At 36.9% G+C, this 24,728-nt stretch overlaps 1 protein-coding gene across 1 annotated transcript in view; it reads left to right on the top strand.

The window, feature by feature from the left end:
- GPC5 (glypican 5) overlaps positions 1 to 24,728 on the top strand; it is a 766,577-nt gene that overhangs the window by 248,235 nt on the left and 493,614 nt on the right. The gene's annotated exons all lie outside the window — the stretch shown is intronic.

Raw genomic sequence — 24,728 nt, 5'->3', positions numbered from 1 at the left:
AAATGACTAACTGTATAAAAGCTGAATGGGTTTGTGAAATAAATAGTATCAGATTAAAGAATTTTTAAGATTATGCGGCAGTAATTGAAGCCTAAGTTTTGGCCAAATCCATGAGTAACTATGCTATGCCAAATGGAAAAGTTGTACAGTGCGGACTTGTAAGAGTACATATTTTTGTGTGTGTCATAAGCAGAATGCAGTCCAAACCAGTAGTCATAGAATCAACATCAACTGGAGAAGGCCCCAGATGACTGGAGACTTGCTAATGTGATGGCCATCTATAAGAAGGCTCATAAGGAGAATCTGGGGAACTACAGGCCTGACAGCCTGACCTTGGTGCCAGGGAAGGTTATGGAACAAATTATCTTGAGTGCAATCACACAGCATGTGCAAGACAGGTAGGGAATCAGGCCCAGTCAGCATAGGTTCATGAAAGGCAAGTCCTGCCTGACCAGCCTCATCCCCTTCTATGACCAGGTGACCTGCCTGGTAGATGAGGGAAAGCCTGTTGAAGTATTCTACTTAGACTTCAGCAAAGCCTTTGACACGGCCTCCCACAGTATTCTCCCGGAGAAGCTGGCAGCCCATGGCTTGGACAGGTACACTCTTTGCTGGGTTAAAAAGTGGCTGGCTGGCCAGGCCCTGAGAGTGGTGGTGAATGGAGTTAAATCCAGCTGGCGACTGGTCATGAGTGGTGTCCCCCAAGGGTCGGTGTTGGGGCTCATCCTCTTTAATATCTTTATTGATGATTTGGATGAGGGAATTGAGTGCACCCTAAGTAAGTTTGCAGATGACACCAAGTTTGGAGGAAGTGTCAAGGTGCCAGAGGGTAGGAAGGATCTACAGAGGGACCTGGACAGGTTGGATCAATGGGCAGAGGACAATGGGATGAGGATCAAAATGGCTAAGTGCTGGGTCCTGCACTTTGGCCACAACAACTCCATACAATGCTAGAGGCTTGGGGCAGAGTGGCTGGAGAGATGTGCAGAGGAAAAGGATCTGTGGGTTCTGATTGATGCTCGCCTGAACATGAGACAGCAGTGTGCCTGGGTAACCAAGGAGGCCAACAGCATCCTGGCTTGTATCAGGAATAGTGTAGCCAACGGGACCAGGGAGGTGATTGTCCCCCTGTACTCAGCTCAGGTGAGGCCACACCTTGAGTACTGTGTTCAGCTTTGGACCCCTCAGTACAAGAAGGGCATTGAGGCCCTGGAGCATGTCCAGAGAAGGGCTACGAAGCTGGTGAAGGGCCTGGAACACAAGTCCTATGAGGAGTGGCTGAGGGGACTGGGGTTGTTCAGTCTGGAGAAGAGGAGGCTCAGGGAGACTTTATTGCTCTCTCCAACTACCTGAAAGGAAGTTGTGAGGAGCTGGGTGTTGGCCTCTTCTCGCAGATAACTAGTGATAGGACTTGAGGGAATGGCCTCAAGTTGCACCAGAGGAGGTTCAGGTTGGAAATGAGGAGACATTTCTTCTCAGAAAGAGTGGTGAGGCACTGGAACAGGTTGCCCGGGGGGCGGGGGGTGGGGGGTGGAATCACCATCCCTGGGGGTATTTAAGGAAAGGTTGGACGTGGTGCTTAGGGACATGGTTTAGTGGGTGATATTGGTGGTAGAGTGATGGTTGGACCAGATGATCTTGGAGGTCTTTTCCAACCTTAATGATTCTATGATTCTATGATTGGACCTATGGGCTATTAAATCTAATATCATGTTCTATTGTTACCTATTGTCAGAGACTCCCTAGGGATGACTCAGAAAATTTTAGTGGCAGAAATGTAGTTAATTTGGCCTCCTTAAATAATTTTGTCTATTTCTTTCCTTATGAATCTTAACATTTCTTAACTTTCTTATGACTACATGTGCACACCAAGCATAGGCTTTGGCTAAAAATGGTGTCTATAGCCTTTAAGTGAATGAATAGGTGACACTACTTTAAAAGACATTAAATGTGACAACTATTTTTCCTCTACTAGTGGTCATTATTACAATGTTGTAAGCACTGTGTTTGACCATGCCATCATTTGTCTATTTACATGTCTCAAAAATGTCACAAAAATGGTAAGATTTTATTTTGAAACTGATTTTTCATACTAACTACGCTTTGCAGCTTTTTTTTTTTTTAAAGGTTTTATTAATAAACCACAACACAGGCAAATTAATATGTGTTTTCCTTAGAGCCAAGTACATATTGCCAAGTACATATTGGAAGTGGTGATGGAAAACATTGCCTGAGTTCTCAACTATACGTACAAAGAACTGTGTTTTTAAATTATTCATATACAAGATGTGGTACTTGCAGTTGCACTTCCCTTTGATCACTGATAACATGTTTGCGCCTTCTTTAGTGTTATGATAATTGCCTAACAGTTAAAATCCCCCTGCCTCTTAGAACAGTTCAAACTGCTGTATAAATTTAACGAATTGTACATGCTGGTGACTATTCATGACTGAAATGCAGTTCTTTCTCATGGAACAAGTGAATTCTCAAGAGTACAGCATTTAACAGTCAGATACTTAGGGCCTTAGTTCGATATACTCTTCAGAAACAGGGACAAGCTCTTGAGACTCACTTCCAAAACGTTTTTTTCCTCTACTCAAAATTTTTTTGTTGATATATTTTAGCCTGCACTTTGCACTGTTCTATAACAGGTATCCCATTGAGGTAATTGGGAAGTACAATTTGAGTGCACTTTGTGCAACAGCCATTCAACATTCACTTGTGCAAGATTTGATTTCATCTGTTTGCACCTAACTGCTTATTTATTATTTTTGTTTCTTTTTCAATAGAAAAGACTGCTGCACAAGTTTTGTTTTGTTTTTCATGTTACAAATGCATACCTAAATGTTAATTTTGCTTTAGATTTTTTTTTTCTGCCTTTTCCACTTTTTTTTTTTTTCTTCTAAAATTATCACACTCCTGCAGGTAGAGAAGAGCTCAATATCTTCATTACATTATTTTTTTTTCCAGTGATTTGTTGGCTCTCCCTTTAATTTTTTATGTGCTTGCTTCTTCTTTCATTGTACTTCTGATTCTGTCTATGGCAAGGCATGATAGCAGAGTGATGTGTCATATGAGGATATTCATACTTGACAGAGAAACCTATTCTGTATTTGTTGTAAGCTGTTCCTGTTTTTTTGTTTGTCTGTTTGTTTTGGCACATCTATGGAGAGCTGGCTTATCACATAGTATTGATTTGACTATTAGCTGGTGCTGAACTTATGTTACATATTTTGAGTATTACCATTGTTCATAAAATATTGACATAATTTCCGCAGAGTAGGAAATAGCTAGGAATGAGATGGGAAATTCTTTTCTGAGTTACACCCTCCTCCTTTTACAATACACTTCAACCTCAAAAATAAATATCAAAAGTTCAGGATTGCTGATGTTTTTGAATCTCTTGAGTGAAAAGGTTCTCTCAACAGTTCAGAGATTATAATGAAGTCATTTGTTCTTTTTGTTGTTCACAAAGGTGATCTTTCTCTTCCTGAAATTCAAAACACTAAAATTTATGTGAACATTCTGAGATGATTGCATGTCCTGGAAAACTATGTGTAATCTCAAACCTATATAGTGTACAGAATGAAGATGGAGAAAGAAAAAGTGATTATGAGGGCGTGAAGTTGAGAACATGCATCTCCCAATGTTGGGATGCTTAGGAGGTAAATAATTGATGGTCATTAGCCACATAGAGTTTTTTTTTCCCAGTAATTTAAATAAAAGCTCGATAATCTTTTTTCCTGCTTTATTTTGTTTTTCACTAGGAAGTTTACCAACATTATTAAAGGCTAATCGGAGTTTCAGTCATTTAGCACAAATGATTTAAAATACTATTTGTATTTAAATGAAAAGCTTTTGATTTTCCTAAATGTGACTAACAAAAGAAAGTAATGTACATTTTACAGAGCTTTCTGGAACTCAGGCTAAGGTCCAAATTTGTGTAAAGCTAATTGAAAACAAAACAAATCAAAACAAAACAACTAACATTTGTATTTTTGTTATTTTTTTCTCCTTCTTTTGCTTATAAAACACTGCACAGTGCACAGTGAGAAAACATGCACATTGATGCAATGGGGAGATAATATCAATTCTTACCCATTTAGTGCAGAAAACAGTGGCACAGAAAACAAGACAGACTTTTCCAGCAGTATTAGGTGGACAGCGACACTAAACAAAGTATTCATTATGGTGCAGATTCTCTCTACAAAAGCCTATTTTGCACCTAAATTGCTTCCTGCTATAGCTGGTAAAAACTGCTTGTGCTAGGGTTTCTCAGAAGTATTGAAAGAGAAGTATTGTTCTATCTTCCTATTTTTAAGTACAATATTAAGTGAAGGAAGGAGGGTTTTGAGATTTTTGGATTTTTTCTATGACAAACAATATAGTCAGGGCACAGGTTTTTTTGATGCTTACTTTAAAAAACCTGTTCTACGTTACTGTCTGCAAAACCATGTAATTTTATTTTTCTTATTTATAATTTATCGTTTATGCTCCTTGACTCTGATAAAAATAGATTTATTTATTTATTTTTAATACTTTATTTCAGACTTCCCATAACTGTGGCCATAGCTAATAAAACTAGAAGGGGTTTTGTTCCCGTACCACATGGAAATAATGGCAATTTTGAAAGTGAAAAGGAGCTTCTGATGCCCTTAATACCCAATCTCAGTTTAAAAAAGAAATGGAATATACATAATGATATATGATAGAGACAGACTACAGAGTTCAAGAGGGCTTCAAGGCCCTGACGCAGTAGTACAATGGTGCATACTCAACCTTCTTAACTCAACCTCCTTAACTTTGACGTGAATGCTGGAAGTTTCTGCTTTCTTCTATAATTTCATCAAATAATAGAAAAACCCTTCTTTTTGCAATGAGTTAGTGCCCCATTAGTTGTACACATGGATGAAACTTATACTGCATAATATATGACAGTGGATACATTGTCAGATTTTTAACTACCTAACTGTACTGGGAGAATCTCTCATCCAAAATATCCTGGGATTCTTTTTGGCATGTGTGCTTTTCATAGTTAAAAAAAAAAAAAAAAAGCCTTCTTAAATATAAAGGTCTATTTAGCTAATCTTACATGTAGATGAAGCTGTGAAATTTCATATTTTAATTGGATAACAACTTATTTAACCTTTGTGATGTCTTCTCAAGAGGGAGAAGAAAAGTGGTGAAGGAAATGCGTTTAATTTCCACTGAATGCCAATTTAAGAATTGCCTTGTCTCTGGACACTTTCAGTAGACAATTGTTTTAGGGAACGGTATTGTGGATTACTTTTGCTGTTGGCCTTTCCATTTAGAGAATCGATTGCTTTGCGACGGCAACCATGCCAATTAGTATATAATCAACTGGAAATGAGTTTAGGAATTCAGCTTGAAAGTGACCTGCCTAATGGAATCTGGATTTGTTTAAAGAGTTTTTCTTCTTATGATTGAAGAACCACATCCACTTCTTCTCATGTGGAACAAAAATTGGACTTTGCAGAGATGCATGCAAGCATCAGCTACTTGCAGTACAAACTGCATTATTCATTGTTTTCATTACTTGTATACCGATGCACACAGCATGGGAAATAAACAGGAAGAATTGTAGATATGCGTGCGGTCACAAGGCTATGATCTTATTGCAATTACAGAAACATAGTGGGATATCTCACATGACTGGAATGCTGTCATGGAGGACTACAATCTTCTTAGGAAAGACGGGCCACGAAGGCAAGGTGGTGGAGTTGCTCTTTATTTGAGAGAGCAACTGGAATACATCAAGTTCTGCCTAAGGATGGATGAAGAGCAAGCTGAGAGTTTACAGGTAAGGATTAATGGTCAGGCTGCCATGGCTGTTGTGGGTGTTTGCTACAGGCCACTCAATGAGGAAGAGGACGTAGATGAAGCCTTCTACATATAGCTGGAAGTAGCCTCACAATCACAAGCCCTTGTTCTAATGGGGGACTTTAACCATTCTATTATCTTCTGGGAAGATCACACAGCTAGGCACAAATAGTCCAGGAGGTTCCTGCAGTGCATTGACGACAACTTTTTGGCACAGGTGGTGGAGAAGCCAACAAAGAGATATGTGCTGCTGGACCTTATACTAACAAACAAAGAAGGTCTTGTTGGAGATGTGAAGGTTGGGGGCAACCTTGGGTGCAGTGCCCAGGAAATGGTGGGGTTCAGAATCTTGTGAGGAAGAAGCAGAGCAAAAAGTAGGACTGCAGCCCTGGACTTCTGGAGTGCAAACTTGGGCCTCTTCAGGGACCTACTTGGAAGAATCCCATGGGTTAGGACCCTAGAAGGAAGGGGGGTCCAAGAGAGCTGGTCAGTATTCAAACATCACTTCCTCCAAGCTCAAGACTGATATATCCCTATGAGTAGGAAGGCAAGCAAAGGGGGCAGGAGACCTGCATGAATGAGCAAAACTCAAACAGAACAAGTATGCAACATCCCCCGCAAGGGAGCGCAGAGACCCACCAGGAGCCAGCAGGGGACATTATAGTAGGAGAATGCTACGGGCCATCTGATCAAGAAGATCAAGCAGATGAGGCCCTCTACAGACAGATAGAAGCAGCCTCACATTTGCAAGCCCTGGATCTCATGGGGGACTTCAAGCACCCTGATATTTGTTGGAGGGACAGCACAGCAGGGCATAGGAGGTTCCTGGAATGCATTGATGTTAAATTCCTTCTCCAAGTGATAGAGCAGCCAATGAGGAAAGGTGCTGTGATGGACCTCATTCTCACCAGCAAGGAGGGGATGGTGGGGAATGTGAAACTCAATGTCAGCGTTGGCTGCAGTGATCATGAAATGGTGCAGTTTTGTATTCAGAGAACAGTAAGGAGGGAGCACTGCAAGCTCGCTACCCTGGACTGTGGGAGAGCAGACTTTTGCCTCTTCATTCTGGTCTGCTTGGTAGAGTACCATGGGTCTGGTTGGTAGAGTACCATGGGACAAAGCCCTGGTGGGCATATGGAGGAGCCTGAGGTACCCAATGACTATTTTGCCTCAGACTTCACCAACGAGAGTTCCAGCCACATGGCCCAGTTCCCAGAAGGCAAAGGCAGGGACTGCGAGAATGATGAACTGCCCAGTGTAGGGGAAGATCAGGTTTGAGACCATCTATGGAACCTGAAGGTGCATATATCCGTGGGACCTGATGAGATACATCTGCAGGTCCTGAAGGAACCATCGGATGAAGTTACTAAGCCCCTATCAATCATATCTGAGAAGTCATGGCAGTCTGGTGAAGTTCCCAATGACTGAAAGAGGGGAAACATAACCCCCATGTTTAAAAAGGAAGACCCAAACAACTACAGGCCTGTCAATCTAACCTCTGTGCTTGTCAAGATCATAGAGCAGATCCTCCTGGAAAATGTGCTAAGGCACACAGAAAATTAGGAGGTGATTGGTGACAGCCAACATGGCTTCACTAAGGACAGATCGTGACAGGAAAATCTGGTGGCCACGATATCCTTGTCTATAAATCGGAGATACATGGATTTGGTGAATGGACCAGTGGGTAAGGAATTGGCTGGATGGTTGCACTCAAAGATTTGCAGTCAACAGCTCAATGTCCAGGCAGAGATCAGTGACAAGTGGTGTCCCTCAGGGCTCTGTCTTGGTAACAGTGCTGTTTACTATTTTTATCAGTGACGTAGACAGTGGGATTGAGTGCACCCTCAGCAAGTTTGCAGATGACACTGAGCTGAGTGGTGCTGTTGATACAACAGAAGGAGGGGATGCCATCCAAAGGGACATGGGCAAGCTTGAGAAATTGGCCCACGTGAACTTAATGAGGTTCAACAAGGCCAAGTGCAAGGTGCTAAACCTGGGTTGGGGCAATCCTAGGCATGAATACAAACTGGATGAAGAACTCATGGAGAGCCGCTCTGCAGAGAAGGACTTGGGGGTTTTGGTGGATGAAAAGCTGTGAGCCAGCAGTGCATGCTTGCAGCCCAGAAGGCCAACTGCATCCTGGGATGCATAAACAGAAGGGTGGCCAGCAGGCCAATGGAGGTGATTGTACCCTCTGCTCTGCCCTTGTGAGGCCCCACCTGGAGTGCTGCATCCAGGTATGGGGCCTCCAGTACAAGGACATGGAACTGTTAGAAACAGGTCCAGAGGAGGGCCACGAAGATGATCAGATGGCTGGAGCATCTGTCCAATGAGGACAGGCTGAGAGAGCTGGGGCTTTTCAGCCTGGAGAAGAGAAGGCTCCAGGGGAACTTTATGGTAGCTTTTCAGTACTTAAAATTGGGCTTATAAAAAAGATGGCAAGTGGCTTTTTACAGAGGCAGATACTGGTGGGACAAGGGGGAATGGTTTTAAACTAAAAGAGGAGTGACTTAGATTAGAGGTTAGAGGAAATTCTTCATTCAGAGGGTGGTGAGGCACTGGAACAATTTTCCCAGAGAAACTGTGAATGCCCCATCCCTGAAGTGTTTAAGACCAGGTTGGATGAGGCTTTAGCAACCTTGCCTAGTGGAAGATGTCCCTGACCACTGAAGAGGGGTTGGACTAGGTGGTCTTCCAACTCAAACCATGATCCTATGATGATTCTACAATAAAGGAATAAAAGTTAGAGAATAATAATTATAATAAAAAATAATGTAATAAAAGTTAGAGAATAAAAATAATAAATTAATAAAAGTTAGAATAAGATATTCCCAAACTGACATACTTGGGACAGTATATTTGGTAAAGGAAAGAGAGGTGTAGACTTTCCTATGAAAAGAGACTTTAAAAGATTTAAATACAGCAGGAAATCAACTCTCTAGCCAGAAGAGAAAATCAAATTAGTGATTCTAACTTATAAAATCTGATACATATCATAAAACCATTGCACAGCTTCATTGACAGTCTCTTCTGAGTAGAGGCTCAGCAAGTAAATATCACATCTGTATGGAAGATATCAACAAAAATTTGAGAAGCAGCTTACTGCCTCTGTTAATACTAATTAATGTCAGATGTAGTCTGTCAATATCATAAAAACATTAGCAAAATAATTTGTACGCAAGCAAACTCATTTAAAAGGAAAAAAAAAAGAGTTGGAACAGTAGCTGGAATTACAGTAGATACCATTAAGATCTAAGTGGCACTTAGAAACTCTGGTCTCACCAGTACTATGGAAATTACTGAGTGAGCAGTTCCTCTAGGCTGATGTATTAAGGGTATAAGCAAGATGACTGTGCTGTGTGTACATTCCTGTGTTACTGCTTGATGATCAGTACTTTCTCCACTTTATTTTACTGGTTGTGGATTCTGTATAGCAGCAGAGATCATTTCAAAGATAATCACATTTCTCTAAGTGTTGATAAAATGGAAATATATTACCTCTTGCCAGTCCAAGCTCTACAGCTTTGGAAAGCACTACTGTGTGAACTCGTACATTATTAACACCAAATAATACACATGGAACAGTTATTATAAATGCTGTAACCACAAAAACAGGTTGTCACCAAGTACAAAACAGAAAGTCATGGGAAACAGTCTTCTTTATCAGCGATCATAAAAATATTTTTAGAATACATGCAGTGCTCACTGTGCAAAACTACGGCATCTAAAACAAAGCAGGTACTACAGTAGCGCAACACACTACAAAAAAGGAACTGTAGCACTATTTCAGTGGTATGCAGTCACTTACTGAGAGAGAAAAGTTGATGTCCACAGACTTTCTGAACTGAAAAGCGAAACATTGTTTTTGAGCATACTGAATGTTTCCTATTTGAGACCGGTTATTTCCTTCTATTCTCAGCCCTGGGAAATCCTCCAAGTCAGTGGCCTGTAGACAGCAGTACAGAGCAAGTCATTTGCTGCAGGTATCATCATAATTTGTTCTCCTTGTCAGTCTGTGCAATAAGCAATGCATTCTGCAGGCACAAGAAATAGTCTGGAAAACAATCTGTTACTTGGATATCTTATAAACAAAAATCCCATGTTATCTATGGGGGTTGTTTGTTGCCTAAAGAACTCATCTGCCTAGTCTTTTTCTCTCTGTAAACGTAGAAAATTGTAGAAGAGCACGATAGTACAGTGCATTAAACTACTTTTCACTTCTGCGATGTGCATGTGAAATCTATTTTTATATATTTATATATCTATATTTTAAACTATAGAATATATTAAGGGCATAAATTTTGCTCAGCAAAGCCTTGCTGTTATCTTAAGAGCCAGCCAGCACCTGGCTGAAGAATCAGAGCTGAAGGGGAAGCATGTAGTTTACATGAAGCCTCATCATTCAGCATTATGGCTTAAAGTGTCATAAACAAGCTGAGCTATGCAATTTTTAATTTAGTTTTTCTTTCAAGAGACAATACAAACAAATACTAATACTTCCTAGCAGAGTGAAGTTATTTCTTATGTTTGTGGTGAAAGTACTCCAGGAAGAGAAGTATTAAACTGCTTAGTATTCAGCTGACTGGTACATTATCAGAAACAAAAACCAACCAACCAACCAACCAAAATGATTCTAAGTTGCTTCTATAATAAGCACAGAATAAAAAGAGGAAAATCGTTCACAGAGAAAAACTTGACAAGATTCATTACATATATAACAAATCATGACTTTGATAGTGGTATCGTTGAATAAATATTTATATATCTCTTTACAAGGCAGGTTAGTTACTACTTTTGAAAAGTCTTTTCAGATTTTATCTTTACAATGTATTACCAAACCACTTCATTATACAGGTGGTGTAGTTTCATTCATGAAGACACATGGCTCATACTGTGCATGACTGGTGAAGAACTGAGTAGGTGTTGGAGTCACCTGGGAATTTCAAGAATATTTCTTATTTTCCCAGCCTTAACTTTTATGAAATGGGCTGCTATGCTAAGAGTCATATGAACAGTCAGGCTCTCCTGGAATACTTGATATGTTTGCAGTGAAGATATGTGCTCATTGAACCTTGTAAGAGGAATATCAGACAAACCAGAACATGAACCACAAAATATTTAAGATCCTTTTGGAGGCAATCCACATTTTTATTGACACACAGTTCCAGGTATTTACTCAATAAAGTAATTATTTACTTTATTGAGTACCAGAAAGATTGAGTACCAGATTTACTTTATTGGGACCAGAAAGATCTTAGGGTGTTCAAATTCATTAAGTGTCTTCTATTAGAAATTCAGTGGCTACAGACAATGGCTGCAAAAAAATGCTAGGACCCTCCAGTCATGCTATTCTAAATTCAGTACCACAATTAAAAAATAATAATATATATATGTAATTTAAAAATAATAATAAAAAAGATTATGCTGGAGTCATTAAAAAAAAAAAAGAAAACTTGCAAAAACCTTGATTGTCAAGTATCAGTTAGTTACTCCATATCATATAAAGATTGCATTTGGTATTGCTTATATTACTTATACTAGTATTCTGTGCAAAACCTTCAAGAAATCACTCGCTACTATGTTTGACTGTATTTCAATCCTTTTAAAGTAGTCTTATTTGAGGAGGTTGCTAACATCAGATTGTAAAGTTAGGATGTAGCTGGTGAAGTGCAGACATCTCCACAGTTTCCAGAACCTTCTTTCATAACTCACACTGCTTCATTTGGCAGTTACAGGGTACTGGATTGGTCACGCTGTACCCTGAAAGTGTCTTTTTCTCTCAGCTGACTATAGTTAAAGTCTGCAGATGTTACAAACATACATTTGTGTTTTGGTGTCTGAAATTAAGAGGTAATATGAGCTGAATAATATTCAGTTTGATATATCCTGAGGGAGTATATGTACAGAAGTCACCTTCAAGAATTTCAGTTGCAAGAAAATAATTTTCATATGCATCAGTGGGAAGATTTGTACCTTCTTATGCAGGAGGAGATCTCTTCAGTTACAAGCATTTGGGGAACAGAAGTCTTATCAAGTTATCAAGAAACGATGTTTTGTGCATAAATCTAAGAAATAGTAAAAATGACAGTTTGAGGGGATTCTAAGGAAGCTTTTATCTGGAGCTTTTAAAAAGAGAAAAAGTATTTGTCTTAAGTGACACAATTGAAAAGATTTTTTTTTAACTTTGTCTACTTTTTAATGCCTTATTCCGTTTTCTATTACATTCAATTTCTGTTTTATTTTTTTTTATTTTTTTTTCTAGTACTGTTTTTCAAGGGGAAAAAAAGAAAATTTTACTGAAGTAAAAATAAAAATAATATTTTTCTAGAATAATATTTTTTTTACTGAAAAAAAGAATGAATAAGAAACAGCGAATATTTGCAATTCTATATTACCATTATTTGATATTTATATAATAGGTTCTCTTCAAAACTTTTCCCTTGACCATTCTTTTAATTTTTGATTCTGTATTGTTTTAAAAGAGACATAACTGAAGATTTCTAATTTTGACAAATTTGTATAGCTTGTCCACGTCTTCCAAAGAATTGCATATCAGCATGACTGTTTTGTGTGTGTGCGTGCACGCGCATGCGCTTGTGTGTTTCGATTGTTGTTTTCAAAATAACAGTATTTTCTTGAATATTTCAGAATCTACAGTTAAAGACAATGTGAAGAAAAAGAAGCTTTCTATGATTTTTCCAGGAAAGATTTAAGATACTTGTGTGTGTATATATATAAATATATAAATATATATACACGTATATAAATAAATACAGAAGAACTAATATTTATGAGAAAGGTATTATTGCTCCCCATTGGTATATTGTATTTGACGCTGAGACTGCACTAGTGTAGTGTATGAAGTTCTCAGGATGTCTGTCAGAATATATTCTAAAGCTTTTGAAATTCTGATTTCTAGTTTTCTTTCATGTGCTGTGAATTATTCATCTTTTCATTTTGTGCATGGCTTAATGATCTGTTCTTTGTGTTCTGCCAGTCTTTCTGTCTATTCAATTCATACTCATATTTTTCTGAACTGCTGAGCCTGCACACGTCAGACCCTTAATCATACTGTTTAAGTCCCTTGAATGCAGCAATCTATGTTTACCTTTCTCCTTATGCTCCAGGTATTAAATTTTACACCTTAAACTGTACCTTAGACTGTTATGAGAACTGGTAGAATTACCCCAGCAATACTTCTTCTTCAACTCTTGGAAATGCTATTTTGAATCGTTCCACATCCCCTGCACTCCAGATGCCACCAGGTTCTCAGCTTCAGTACATCCAGTTACTTCCTTTCCTCTACAAACAGACTTCTGTAAGAAGAGCATAACTGGTGGAGTGAAATGGAAAACTCCCCATGGTAATTGAGCGCAACCATCCAGTTAGATACTAGTGTGCGAGCATCCTCCTGGCTCAGATAATTTTGCAGCTGTGAGGGGATGGAGAAGGTGAACAAAGCATTTCTTAAGAACCTAGAGGGAATATATCTGGGCATAAGGGCCTGAAAAATGAAATAATTTTTAAAAATGGAGCAAGTGGAATATATTCTTTTTCATCCTTAGTGGTCTTAGATGTTACTTGTAACAAAAACCCTCAGAGAATTTTCAGAAAAAGTTTTAGTAATTTTAAACTACTGATGATCCATGTCATACCAAAAAAAAAAATAAAAAGGTCTTATTCAGTTCTGTTGCTGATTTTGCTACTAAATAACTGGGTTTAGAGGATATATCTTGCAATACTTTTTTTTTTTTTTAAAAATCATTTCAGATGAGTTTTCTAATATGAAAGACTTGGGTCTGTTTAAAGGGACCAATACTGCAAATAACAGGAAATTATTTTCATTACTACTTTTTATTTCTGGAAGTTCTAGCTAAAGCACCATCTAATTACTTTCAAGGCTATTGTCTGTCATAAAGCAACATGGAATGTCATCTGCAAATCCTGAGATTGTGTTCTTTACCTTTATACTTCTATATTGCACAGGAATGGGTGGCTCACGTGTAAAGCTTTTTTTTTTTTTTTTTAATTTTTATGCAGCTCAATGCTCCTTTCCCATCTCTTTCCTTCTCTCTTTTGTGTGCCACTGTATTTAAAATAGCAATTTTCGAGCATTACAATAATTATTTTTGATTCCTACCTTTATTGCTTTCCAAGTTGCATGACAGTTCCATTATTCAGGATGTGAAATATGCAAGGTCCTTCAGGACAGGAAAATAGTTCATTGGGTTTGAGTGTATTTCTAGAAAACAAAACAACACAAAGCAAAGCAAACATGAATAGCTGTCATTCCTTTGATACTGAAAGCAATGTAGTAACCTGGGGTCAAACCATCTTGAATCATTTAATGAATTCCTGAGACTTTCTTTTTAATAAAGGGAAAAAGGCACCTATGGAATAAATTGACACTTGAGATGACCTCAGTTACACTCTAGAATGTCTCATTTTTCTGTTTTGGCATTCTAGAATGATCACAGTCCAAACGGCGTAATCTCAGATGAGATATATCATATTGAGATGGGATGTGTTTGGAAGAAAACATAAAATCTCATTCATTATGGTTGACACCAAATTCAGTTTGCATCTGTTCATGTTGACCTTTGGTAGCTATCTTTCAAGAACAGATTAACAACTTACTTTTCAGAACCACAAAAACACAGTAGGTTCTTAAAACCATTTATCAGCTCCCCAGACACACAGATTTCATTAAAAAGACCCGATGAGCTGATTTATTAGGAGTAATTTGAGTGTACTTAATTAACTCAGGATATATTTTCATGATATAAAGCTTTAGCAGAAATACTAAAGGATTCCCTCAGTGCTCTTTTCCTCATTCTTGTTTTCAGAGTCTTTGGTTTATCTGTTTTTGCTGTTGTTGTTTTGTATATTTGTTTTGATTGGTTGGCTTTTTGTTTGTTTGTTTGTTTTTGGTGTGAGAGGGTGGGGTATGAATAGGTAGGAGAGGATTGCTTTTACCCAGCTCTGAAATACTCTACAGTAAAGGTCCCCAGTTATCTCAGGACTGCCAAGATGAGGACAAAATTTTTCTTCCCATCAATAATGTTTCTTAATACATATATGACTGTAGTGAACTAATTCCAAGGATGAGAAAAAATCAGGGCTGAGATCACATAAAATAGCTTCAGCTGATAACTTGGTGACTATAGTGCTTGCTGAGGAAATGTAAAATTTCAGTTCTAGGCCCTTGTAAAGCAGGGTAAGAATGAACCCAAAGCTAATTTCATAAAGAATATGGGATTCTATAATTCCCAAACAGAACTGATGGAAGGGCTGAATTGTTTGTTTTGTTTTGTTTTGTTTTGTTTTTTTTTTTTATTTTATTTTTAATTGTAAAATTTATAGCAACAAAAGTTTGCAAGAACAATCCAGTAATGCTTTTTTTGTTGTTTTGTTTTTGGTTTTGTTTTGTTTAGAGTGTGATGTGCCATGCTTTTCAGGAAATATACTTTAATTATACTTTAATTATGGACAAAGAGTAAGCAAGGAGGAAATGTTGTGTCACTATGAAGGTTTCTGTATAGTCTATACCCTATTCACCTAAATAGATGGCACTCAAATGGGCTTTTCTTTACTAAAAGGAATCTAAATGCAGTCCTGTATGCTTTGCTGGCAGTGACATCAATAGATCATTTCCCACCTTACTGAATTGCTTTCATCACCTTAAAACCTGACACTTTAAATTAACATACTGCTGAAAAAGAAGTCATTCATGCACAAAAGTTCTGTAGCTATCTTTTTTTCTTATTATTTTTTATTTCAAACTGTGAAAAAATAAGGGACATGAAAGCAAATCTGCTGAGAGGTTCATAATTTTGAATACAGAATGTATCTGAATTGTAGATACTGTCTCTAATTTGAACATCAAGAAACAGTAGGAAAAATAAAATAACACCATGGGGATCCAAATGCAATGGATAAACAGAAATTGAAAAGCCTACTGGAAATAAGAGATCTGATGGAAGACCAATAAAGAGAAAAAATATATACAGTTAGAAAGTGCAGGGATAACATGGAATTGTGAAAATTCAAGCTGACTTAAAATTGCAGGGAATAGTAATACCAATAGTAATAAAAATTTTCATCAAGATTAGTAAAAACAAGTTAGGGAGAACTGAATACAAACATTTCCAATAAAAAAGCTGATGTTGAATAAGGGAGAATGAGTTACGGGAATGAGGTCAAGGAAATAAAATATAGGTGATTAAGATCAAAGAAAAAAAAATGTAAGCTCAGTTCAGGCTTCTATACACCTAAGAGATGGACCACACCTCTGTGAATCAGTTTGATGAAAAATGTGAAAGAAGAAGAAAACAGAATATGTGCTCAGAGACAACATGACTTTACAGAGAGTTTATTGTGATGTAGCAAGATAGTTTCTTGCCAGTACTCCAAGCAAGCGACCTGTTGTATTTTCTTTGCTTGAAGGAGTATAATAGGACAATTTTCTGGGTGTCAGTAAGATGGTTGCTATAATGTTGTATGAGTTGTTTGCCCTAGATAAAACTATAAGTAGTATAGGCCTTGTAGTTAAGGAATTGGAAGGAAGGAAGGAAGGAAGGAAGGAAGAAAGGAGGGAAGGAGGGAAGGAAGGAAGGAAGGAAGGAAGGAAGAAAGGAAGGAAGGAAGGAAGGAAGCCAACACCTGTGTTTAAAAAAGCAGTTGTTAGGCTGTAGGAAGATTATTAAGAAAGTTCCTCAAATATTGGCACTACATCCAGTGCTAAATACTTTCTTTAACAGTCTTCATTTAAAAATAACTCATTTTATGAGTTTGGAAATAACATGATGTGGTGGTTTAACAACCAATGGGCAGCTCACCTCCGCTGTGCTGCTCTCTGACTACCCTTCCTCAGAAGGACAGGGTGAGAAAATAGAAAAGCTTGTGGGTTGAGATAAGGAATAATATAAGTAATGGAAAAGAAACAAAACAAAACAAAAAAGCAAAAGCCATGAAGCCATGCATAAGCAAAAAGAGAAAATAATCATTGTCTACTTCCCATCAATGAGCAATGTTTGGTCACATCTTGGAAGCAATACATGCAGCAGTTGCTTGGGAAGACAGATGCCTTCATAACAGGAGTTCCCCCTTCTCCTTCCCCTTTCTCACCTTTTACTGCTGAGTGTGATGTCATACTGGTTTAGGTCATTTGCCCTGATGATGTCCCCTCCCCACCTCTTGCCCACCCCCAGCTTACTGGCCTATGGGGGGTTTGGAGGGAGTCACTGTGCCAGCACTGCTCAGCAATACAGAAAACATAGGTGCAATACCAATGCTGTTCTAGCTAAAAGTGCAGAGCACAGCACTATATGGGCTTCTGTGGAGAGAGTTAACTCCATCCCAGCCAGACCCAGCACACATGAGATTTGGCAATCAGAAACACGTCAGAATGTACAGCAACAAATAAACGATTTAAGTCCTGCAGCAATAAAAATAGGATGAAATACAAAAATGTGAAAGGTAAGCTTGTGCATAAGAGACAGCCTTCCAGTTAGTAATAAGAATTTCCATGAGGTTGAAGCTCATCAGCTGGAGGCAAATGAGGAAGGTAAGACCAGGGTAACTGATCAGAAAGTTGATTTGAGCCATCTACATTCCCCTGTAATTTGGATTCATGGGAAGCTTATTATCTTCAGCACAGCTACAGATCCGGGGATGGTTTCTTAACATGTATTTATCTTCTTCACAGTTATTTTCTGTATCATATTAAAGTATGATGACATAGGCATTTAGGGGAAGAAGGAACTTCAATGCTTTTTCTAAAGCTATATCACGTTTAAATGTTCTTTTAGAATTATAAACCATATAAAATAAAATTTACTATTTTTGCTCTGCCAATTCAGTATGTTATTGCTTATCCCTTTTTATTTTTATGCTTTTTTATTTAGAAAGTCTTTAATAATATTATTATTAATATGATAGTGTATTTCAGTGTGGGAAGGGAACCATTGGGTAAAGATATACTTTGATTATTTTTTGAAACAGAAATCCTTTCAACTTTCCAGACTGTTTCTCAAATTCTATGCTTAATTTTAGTGATTCATATTATTACAAGGAAGAGATGCTAGTGTAAATTTTTATTTACATACTTCTGTTTCATTAAAATATTTAAGTACTTCCAATCAATATATAAATATTAAACTGTTTTGTTTCATTCAAAATTGGTTATGATAGCCTGCTTCTTGAAAATTAGATATTAAAAATTATTTGTTTTTCCAGTATTAGCAATGAAAAAAATGCTTTCTCCTCTCCTCTCCTCTCCTCTCCTCTCCTCTCCTCTCCTCTCCTCTCCTCTCCTCTCCTCTCCTCTCCTCTCCTCTCCTCGTTTCTTTTTCTGTTCTCAGAAAATTATGATTGTGTTACTTTGAGGAGCTTTTCATTAAATCACACGAATAAGAATAGCCGGGACTTAAATCAATAGTACTTTAAAAATGACTGTAATAGTGCCTTCCACATTCTTTTGAAATGCTGTTGATGAACTGATTTTATTTCAGAGTTTATTGTCTTGACAGAATTGATATTTCTACTATTAGTAAATTTAGTAGAATTGAAGGTTCAGATTACTTCAAACCCCAAACATTACCCCAAACTTCATACACAGCCCTAAAATATATTAAAAAGTTCTTAAAATTCAGTGTCTGCTGACCCTTGCGTGGATGTGAAGATCACTTTAATCATTTTCTGTCCATGGATATTTCACAATTACACAGATACACAATTGCACATGTGATTTCCAAATTACATGGATAAGGAAAGATAAAATTGAACCATAAGGAACTTTTCCCTCACATGAATTTTTCATGGGAAAATTTGCAATCAGAAATGTGTCATGAAAACTTTTTTTGAACATTTTGTTTCTCTTGCTATGTGGTTGTCCATGAACATTTTAAACTGTAGGAATGGTGAATTTTGAACCAAGTTTCCTGTAAAATTCTTATAAGTCATGTGAGACTTTGCAAAATGAAATAGATATATATATATATAAAGTGTTTCTTAGTAAGCCAATATATTCAGTTTAAAGGCTTCAGATAAAGCCTTTTTTTCTCTGAAGAAATAAAATGATCATCCAAGAAAAAGAAAATCCTGTTGAACTCCCAAGTAACTTTCCAGCTCTTAATTCTCTGATTAGTCAACTTTGAGGTGGAAAACAGGCTTTGTATGAAATGTTTAATTGTTTATATCTTGTATCTTTTTCATGTTCACATCATACCTAATCAAAGTTTTTTTCTCTTCCCCTAGTAAGTGTAAAGCATAATAGAAATGCTTTAAAAAGCTTAATTAATTAATAAAAGCATTAATTAAAATACCTACCTTCATTAGCTATATCATTCATTATTTGTTTTATTTTTCAATGACTTAAGCTTAATCTGAAGCTGGATTTTTATTTTTATTTTTGATTTTTTTTTCCAAAAGCTGACATAATTCTATTTATTATGAATTCCCTTTTACAGGAAAATATATTAAAACTGGAATTCTGAAGTAATTGTTTTAAATGGTGATTTTTTTCACCTCTAGGGTGTTCATTCAAATATTATCATGAATGCGACAATGAAAAATATTGATTTAGTTGTAATCACTCTTTAGGCATAAATGTAGACAATACGGAATATTAGCCTCTGTGAATGCTAATGATTCCTAACAAAAATAATTTTCAGTGTTTCTCTTTTTACCTTTTTGCAAATGGATGGTGATTTTTTTTTGTTTGTTTGTTAATAAAAAATGCATGATCTTCATTCAGAAATCCCTTTGTGTCTGAGGTTCTCCAAACTACTTTTATTTTTTTTTTAAACAAGCATAGCTGAAAATGGCTGTTCTCAAGAAGTCTTCTAAATTTGATATAAAGAAGGTAAATAAAAAACCTTTTCTTTATATTGTACTTATTTCAATAAGGGCTAACCATCTTAAACGTATTGTTACCTGTGTGAGAGCAATAGTGACTTGGATTTATATAAACATGCTATATTTACCTTTTTTTTTTTTTTTTTCTCTTGAGAAATAACATTCGAACCAATCTTTCTTTTTTCACACGTCAGTTATTATTAGAAAATTATTGCTTTTATTTTTATAAATGTGAATATGAAAGGGTCATTTTTATGTCCTTTTGTTGGACTCTCTTCAGTAGCTCCATACTTATCTGGGTATTGCTATGCCCAGAACTGGACACATTATTCCAGGTGTGGCCTCACCAGTGCTGAATGAAGGAGAAGGATAACCACCCTAGACTTGCTGCTAACACTCCTAACGCAGCCCAGGAGGCAGTTGGTAATCCTTGCTGCAAGAGCACATTGCTGGTTAAAGTTCAACTCATCCACTTTTCTGCAAAGCTGCTTCTAGCTCAGTGACCCTTGCAAGTACTGGTGCCTGGGGCTGTTCATCCACAAGTACAGGACTTCACAGTTCTCTCTGTTGAACTTCATGAGGTTCCTGTCAGAGCATTTGTCCAGCCTGTGCAGCTCACTGTGGATGGCAGCAAGACCCTCTGGTGTATCAGCCACTCCTCACAATTTTGTGTTATCAGCAGACTTCTGAGGGTACTTGGTGCTCTATCGTCCAGATCAATAATAAAGATATTGAGTGAGATTGGATCTAGTATTGACCTGTGGGGTACATTACTAGTAAATGGCCTCCACCTGGACTTTGCAACACTGATCACAACCCTCTGAGCCTATTCAGTTCAGCCAGTTTTCAATTCACCAAGTAATCGATTGTCATTGATTATAGAGTCTTCTGATAGCTGGTTCTCCCCTTATTCTAATGAAGTCCCTCTATTGAAGTAAAAAATGTTCTCACCAAAAATCTTTGCCTTGTACGATTGCTTTGCTTATATGTTTTTGGACTGTAACTTCCACACGCTTTGGAGCAGAGTATTGCTGTGAGTTTTCAGAGTTCATATAGTCATGTCTTGGCGTCATATTTAATTTCAGTGTATTTATTAGAAGGACATGCTTAGAGAGCAAATAATATGTATTTGAACACTAAGTGTAACTCAAAATATATATTAAAATATTTCGGAAATGGTGAATATGCCTTCAGAGAGGAAAATATCTTGGTAAATCTTCAATCCTTTGAACTCAAAACCTAATACCACTTCATAACAATTCCAACTGTATATCTCCAGCCCATTGCATCCATGCCTCTCCAAGAAAAAGGAAAAGAAAAAGAAGAAAAAGAAAAAGAAAAAAGAAAAAGAAAAAAAGAAAAAGAAAAAGAAAAAGAAAAAAAAAGAAAAGGAAAAAGAAAGAAAAAAGAAAAAGAAAAGGAAAAAGAAAGAAAATGAAAGAAAAAGAAAAAAAGAAAAAGAAAAGAAAAAAAAAGAAAAAGAAAAAAAAGTAACTTGCTTCCAGTGCATTAGTAATAGAAAATAGTGAGAAGTGTCCTTAAAGAGTGTTTAGCAAAACAGTGGTCTGTGCAATATACTACCAGGCATAAAGAGGGAAAAAAATGTATGCCCAAGTGTTTACCAAGTGTTTATAGCACAGTTCTCTACTGGACATATCCAGAAAAAAAAATAAATTGCATTCTTAAAAGACCTTTAATACAGTGGCCACAGGAAACAAAACAAAACAAAACAAAAACAAACAAACAAAATGACAACAACAACAACAAAAAAAGACACTATTGCTTATTGTTGGCAAGAAAAATAAAATAAAATGAGCAGTAGTAAATAAGATATTGGAGCTACTTTTAAAAGATATTTGAAAGTATTCTGTCTGAAAATCCATTAATTTAATACTCTGTGTTCCCAAATTTTCATAAAATGTACATCTGCTTCAGCAAAAGAAAGGAATTTCTTGTCATGCCATCTTTGTATAATTTTTAGCACTGTTTTTTATGCTTTTTTGATAATACATCTGAAAGCACCCAACACACAGGTTTCATTTTTTCATATGTTGTTAATGGGTGACAAAGGTATAGTGAATACTGAGCTGATACCCAAGATATCATCCTCATTGGCAGAGTAGTCTGCAAGGATAAGAACATGACTTTCTCAGTACAGCTTTCCTTCTACAAGATGCTGTTTGAGGCATGTAAAGTCAGGGGGAACAGAGGTGACAGATATAGAGACATGGGTAGAGACTCCTGTCCAAACAGCATACTTGAAACAGCATGCTTGAAAATTTAGCGGCAATACTCTTTGATCTAGAGTTTGGGAGATCCACTAGAATTTGTGGGACTGTTTCTCAACTGTCCTAATGACATTGACAGAACAGCAGGGATCTGCAGGTATTTGGCAGGAAACCTGTTGGACCCTTAACTGACTCCCCTGCCTTACCCAGCAGCTCTCTACCTTTTGTGTTGCCATTTGTATGCAGTCTATACATATTAAAACAAAATAATACAAAAACAGGCACATACAAGCTTTTTGGTTGTTTAAAGAAAAAGAAAAAAACAAAACACCTATAATGATCTCTTTAAAAAAAAAAAAATATCTGCAAATGGTTCTCTTGTGTTAACCTAGAACCTCTTCTATATAGGTTAGTGTGGCATATGTGGTGCCAAATATGAGTGATGCTAAACCAGATGATGAAATTGGCAATTATGTTTCAGGGAAAAAGGATCCATTATCTTTTCTGTGTGTTTGCCTACAGCAGTAGGTTCTTTTGGAGTGTGAGGGACTACACAGGATTCTCTGTATTTTGCTACAGTTTTCTCATGGTGCATTGGTGAGAGTGCTATTCATGACTTTCCCCTCTTTGGAGTACAGGGAACAGCACTGCGTAGTCCAGGAAATCCTTATGCCAATGTTTCTTTGTGCTTGTTTGTGAATCTGACTATCTATCTTGTTTCATTAGATTGCTCTATTAAATATCCAGCTGACCTGGAAGACAGCAGCCAACATAAAAAAGCTGACTTCCACACAGATGCCTAACCATAACATTTTTAATCAAATGTAGTAAATTAAACTTGTAGAAACTATATGGCAATCTGGAAAGGCAAAACAAAGCAAAACTACCCCCCCACTCCCCAAGGAAATACTTGTTCCATTCATCACAAGAAATGAAAAGTTATTCTTATCCATCTTTCTTATTTTACACTGTCTGATCCCTGTTAGAATGGTTGGTTTCTGTGTCCAGTGTAGGCTGTCTGCCAGAATCAAGTTTTCTGTTCAGATGATCTGATGTCACAGTTATCATAGCTCTAGATCATGAAGCCATATTTTATTGTTTTTCTTAATCTATGCTGTCTTAAAGAAGTCTAGCTTCTAAAAGGGACTAGCCATTCATCAGCAGTTAAGTCAGCTCCAGGAAATAGATATTTGCAATTTCTGTACAAATATTACTCATATTGCAAAATGTTGGCAGTTCGCCTGTGCACAACCCCCACCCCAAAACCCATGCCAAGTATTTGCCTGACGTTGATTCTGTCTAATTATTTCCCAAACATACTTTGCATGGATCTTATGATCACAGGGTCTCAGGGTTCCCACAACACTCCTTCATACCCATGCAAAAAACTTCCCCAACATGACTTCTGGTACCTTTAAATAATTTAAAACCTATTGAGGGTTTTTCTTATTTGTTTTTATTTATACTGTTGTCACTAGATTCTACTTCACATGATCTGCTCTGTTTTTCTTTGATATCATGTAGTTTGCTTTTACAGACACAAATTTGCCTATTACAATGTGCAATTATTCTTCTACTCTGAAATGTTAGTGGTTATAAATCCCTACAATAATTTATCTATTATCATAAAATAATTTCCTAGTAATAATATTATAACTCAAATTTTATTAGAACTAAAAGTCTACAATAAACCTAGTAAAAGTGCACAACATGTGGACTGGAAATAATATTTCTAAATTATTTTCTGTGACAATTTTTTTTCCTAATGCTAGCTTTCTGATACTGCAGAGATGTCGGGGACAATGTTATGAACCATCACAATTTGAAGGACATGAGTTCATAAATTATGATATGTGTCATTATTAAATAATAATAGATAAAGAGCTGTGATGGAATTGTCCTCTGCTCATGGGTAGTAGGTAACAGGGGCCTCTTATGTTCCTAAGAGGTAAGAAATCAATATTATTTGTAGTTTTATATAGATTATTATCCTGTAATAGAATTAGTCACACAGTATAAAGGCAATTTGTGTTCAAGAATTTCAACAAAGAAATGTTATCCACTTCCCGTAGTTTAACTTCTCCTGAGTAATTACTTTTAATCACTGAAGACAAAGAAAAAAATCTTTGGCTACTTGATCAGCTCAGTATCCAAGGATCTCTGTTTCAACCACAGATTAGCAAGCCTAATAATATTTTACACCTTGCCAAGATAGCATTTATCTACATGGGGAGAGAGGGGGAAGGGGAGAATCTCAAAAGCCAATATGGAACAGATTTATACAGTGATTCTTGTCAATACAAATGATGTGGACTGGAAGTACGTCACTCATTTGAATGCCTGTCACAAATACCTCAATATATGTCTCTATGTATTTCCACCTAAACAATTCTTTCTCTCTCTGAAAGTTGATTTCTGAACCATTTCTGTCTCTTTTCTGAGATGTTTTGCTTGGAATGGAAAATGTTTCAATTTCTGCTTGCTTACTATATAAGTTCCTGCAGGCTTTCTTAGATTGAGTTTGATTGTTGCATTTAATTTCAGGAAGACTTTAATTCTTCTGAGATGGCCTCACTTTTCAGTCACTCTCAGTAACAGTCATTTAATCATTCACCTCAGTGCAAACAGTCCATCAGGTCTTTAACAACAGAACAATGACACAAAAAAATTGAAATCTATATTATGAAAGAGGTCCTAAATCAAACCCTTACTGATTAATTCCCCCTTTATTCACAAAGCCTAACTCATCCTGACTGAATCAATCAAAAAGCTATTACCTTCATACTTGCAAGTGTTACTTTC

This window comes from Cygnus atratus, chromosome 1 (assembly GCF_013377495.2).
Source record: "Cygnus atratus isolate AKBS03 ecotype Queensland, Australia chromosome 1, CAtr_DNAZoo_HiC_assembly, whole genome shotgun sequence".
NCBI lineage: Eukaryota > Metazoa > Chordata > Aves > Anseriformes > Anatidae > Cygnus > Cygnus atratus.
The sequence above is the reverse complement of the archived record's forward strand: the minus strand, read 5'-3'. Positions and strand labels throughout refer to the sequence as shown.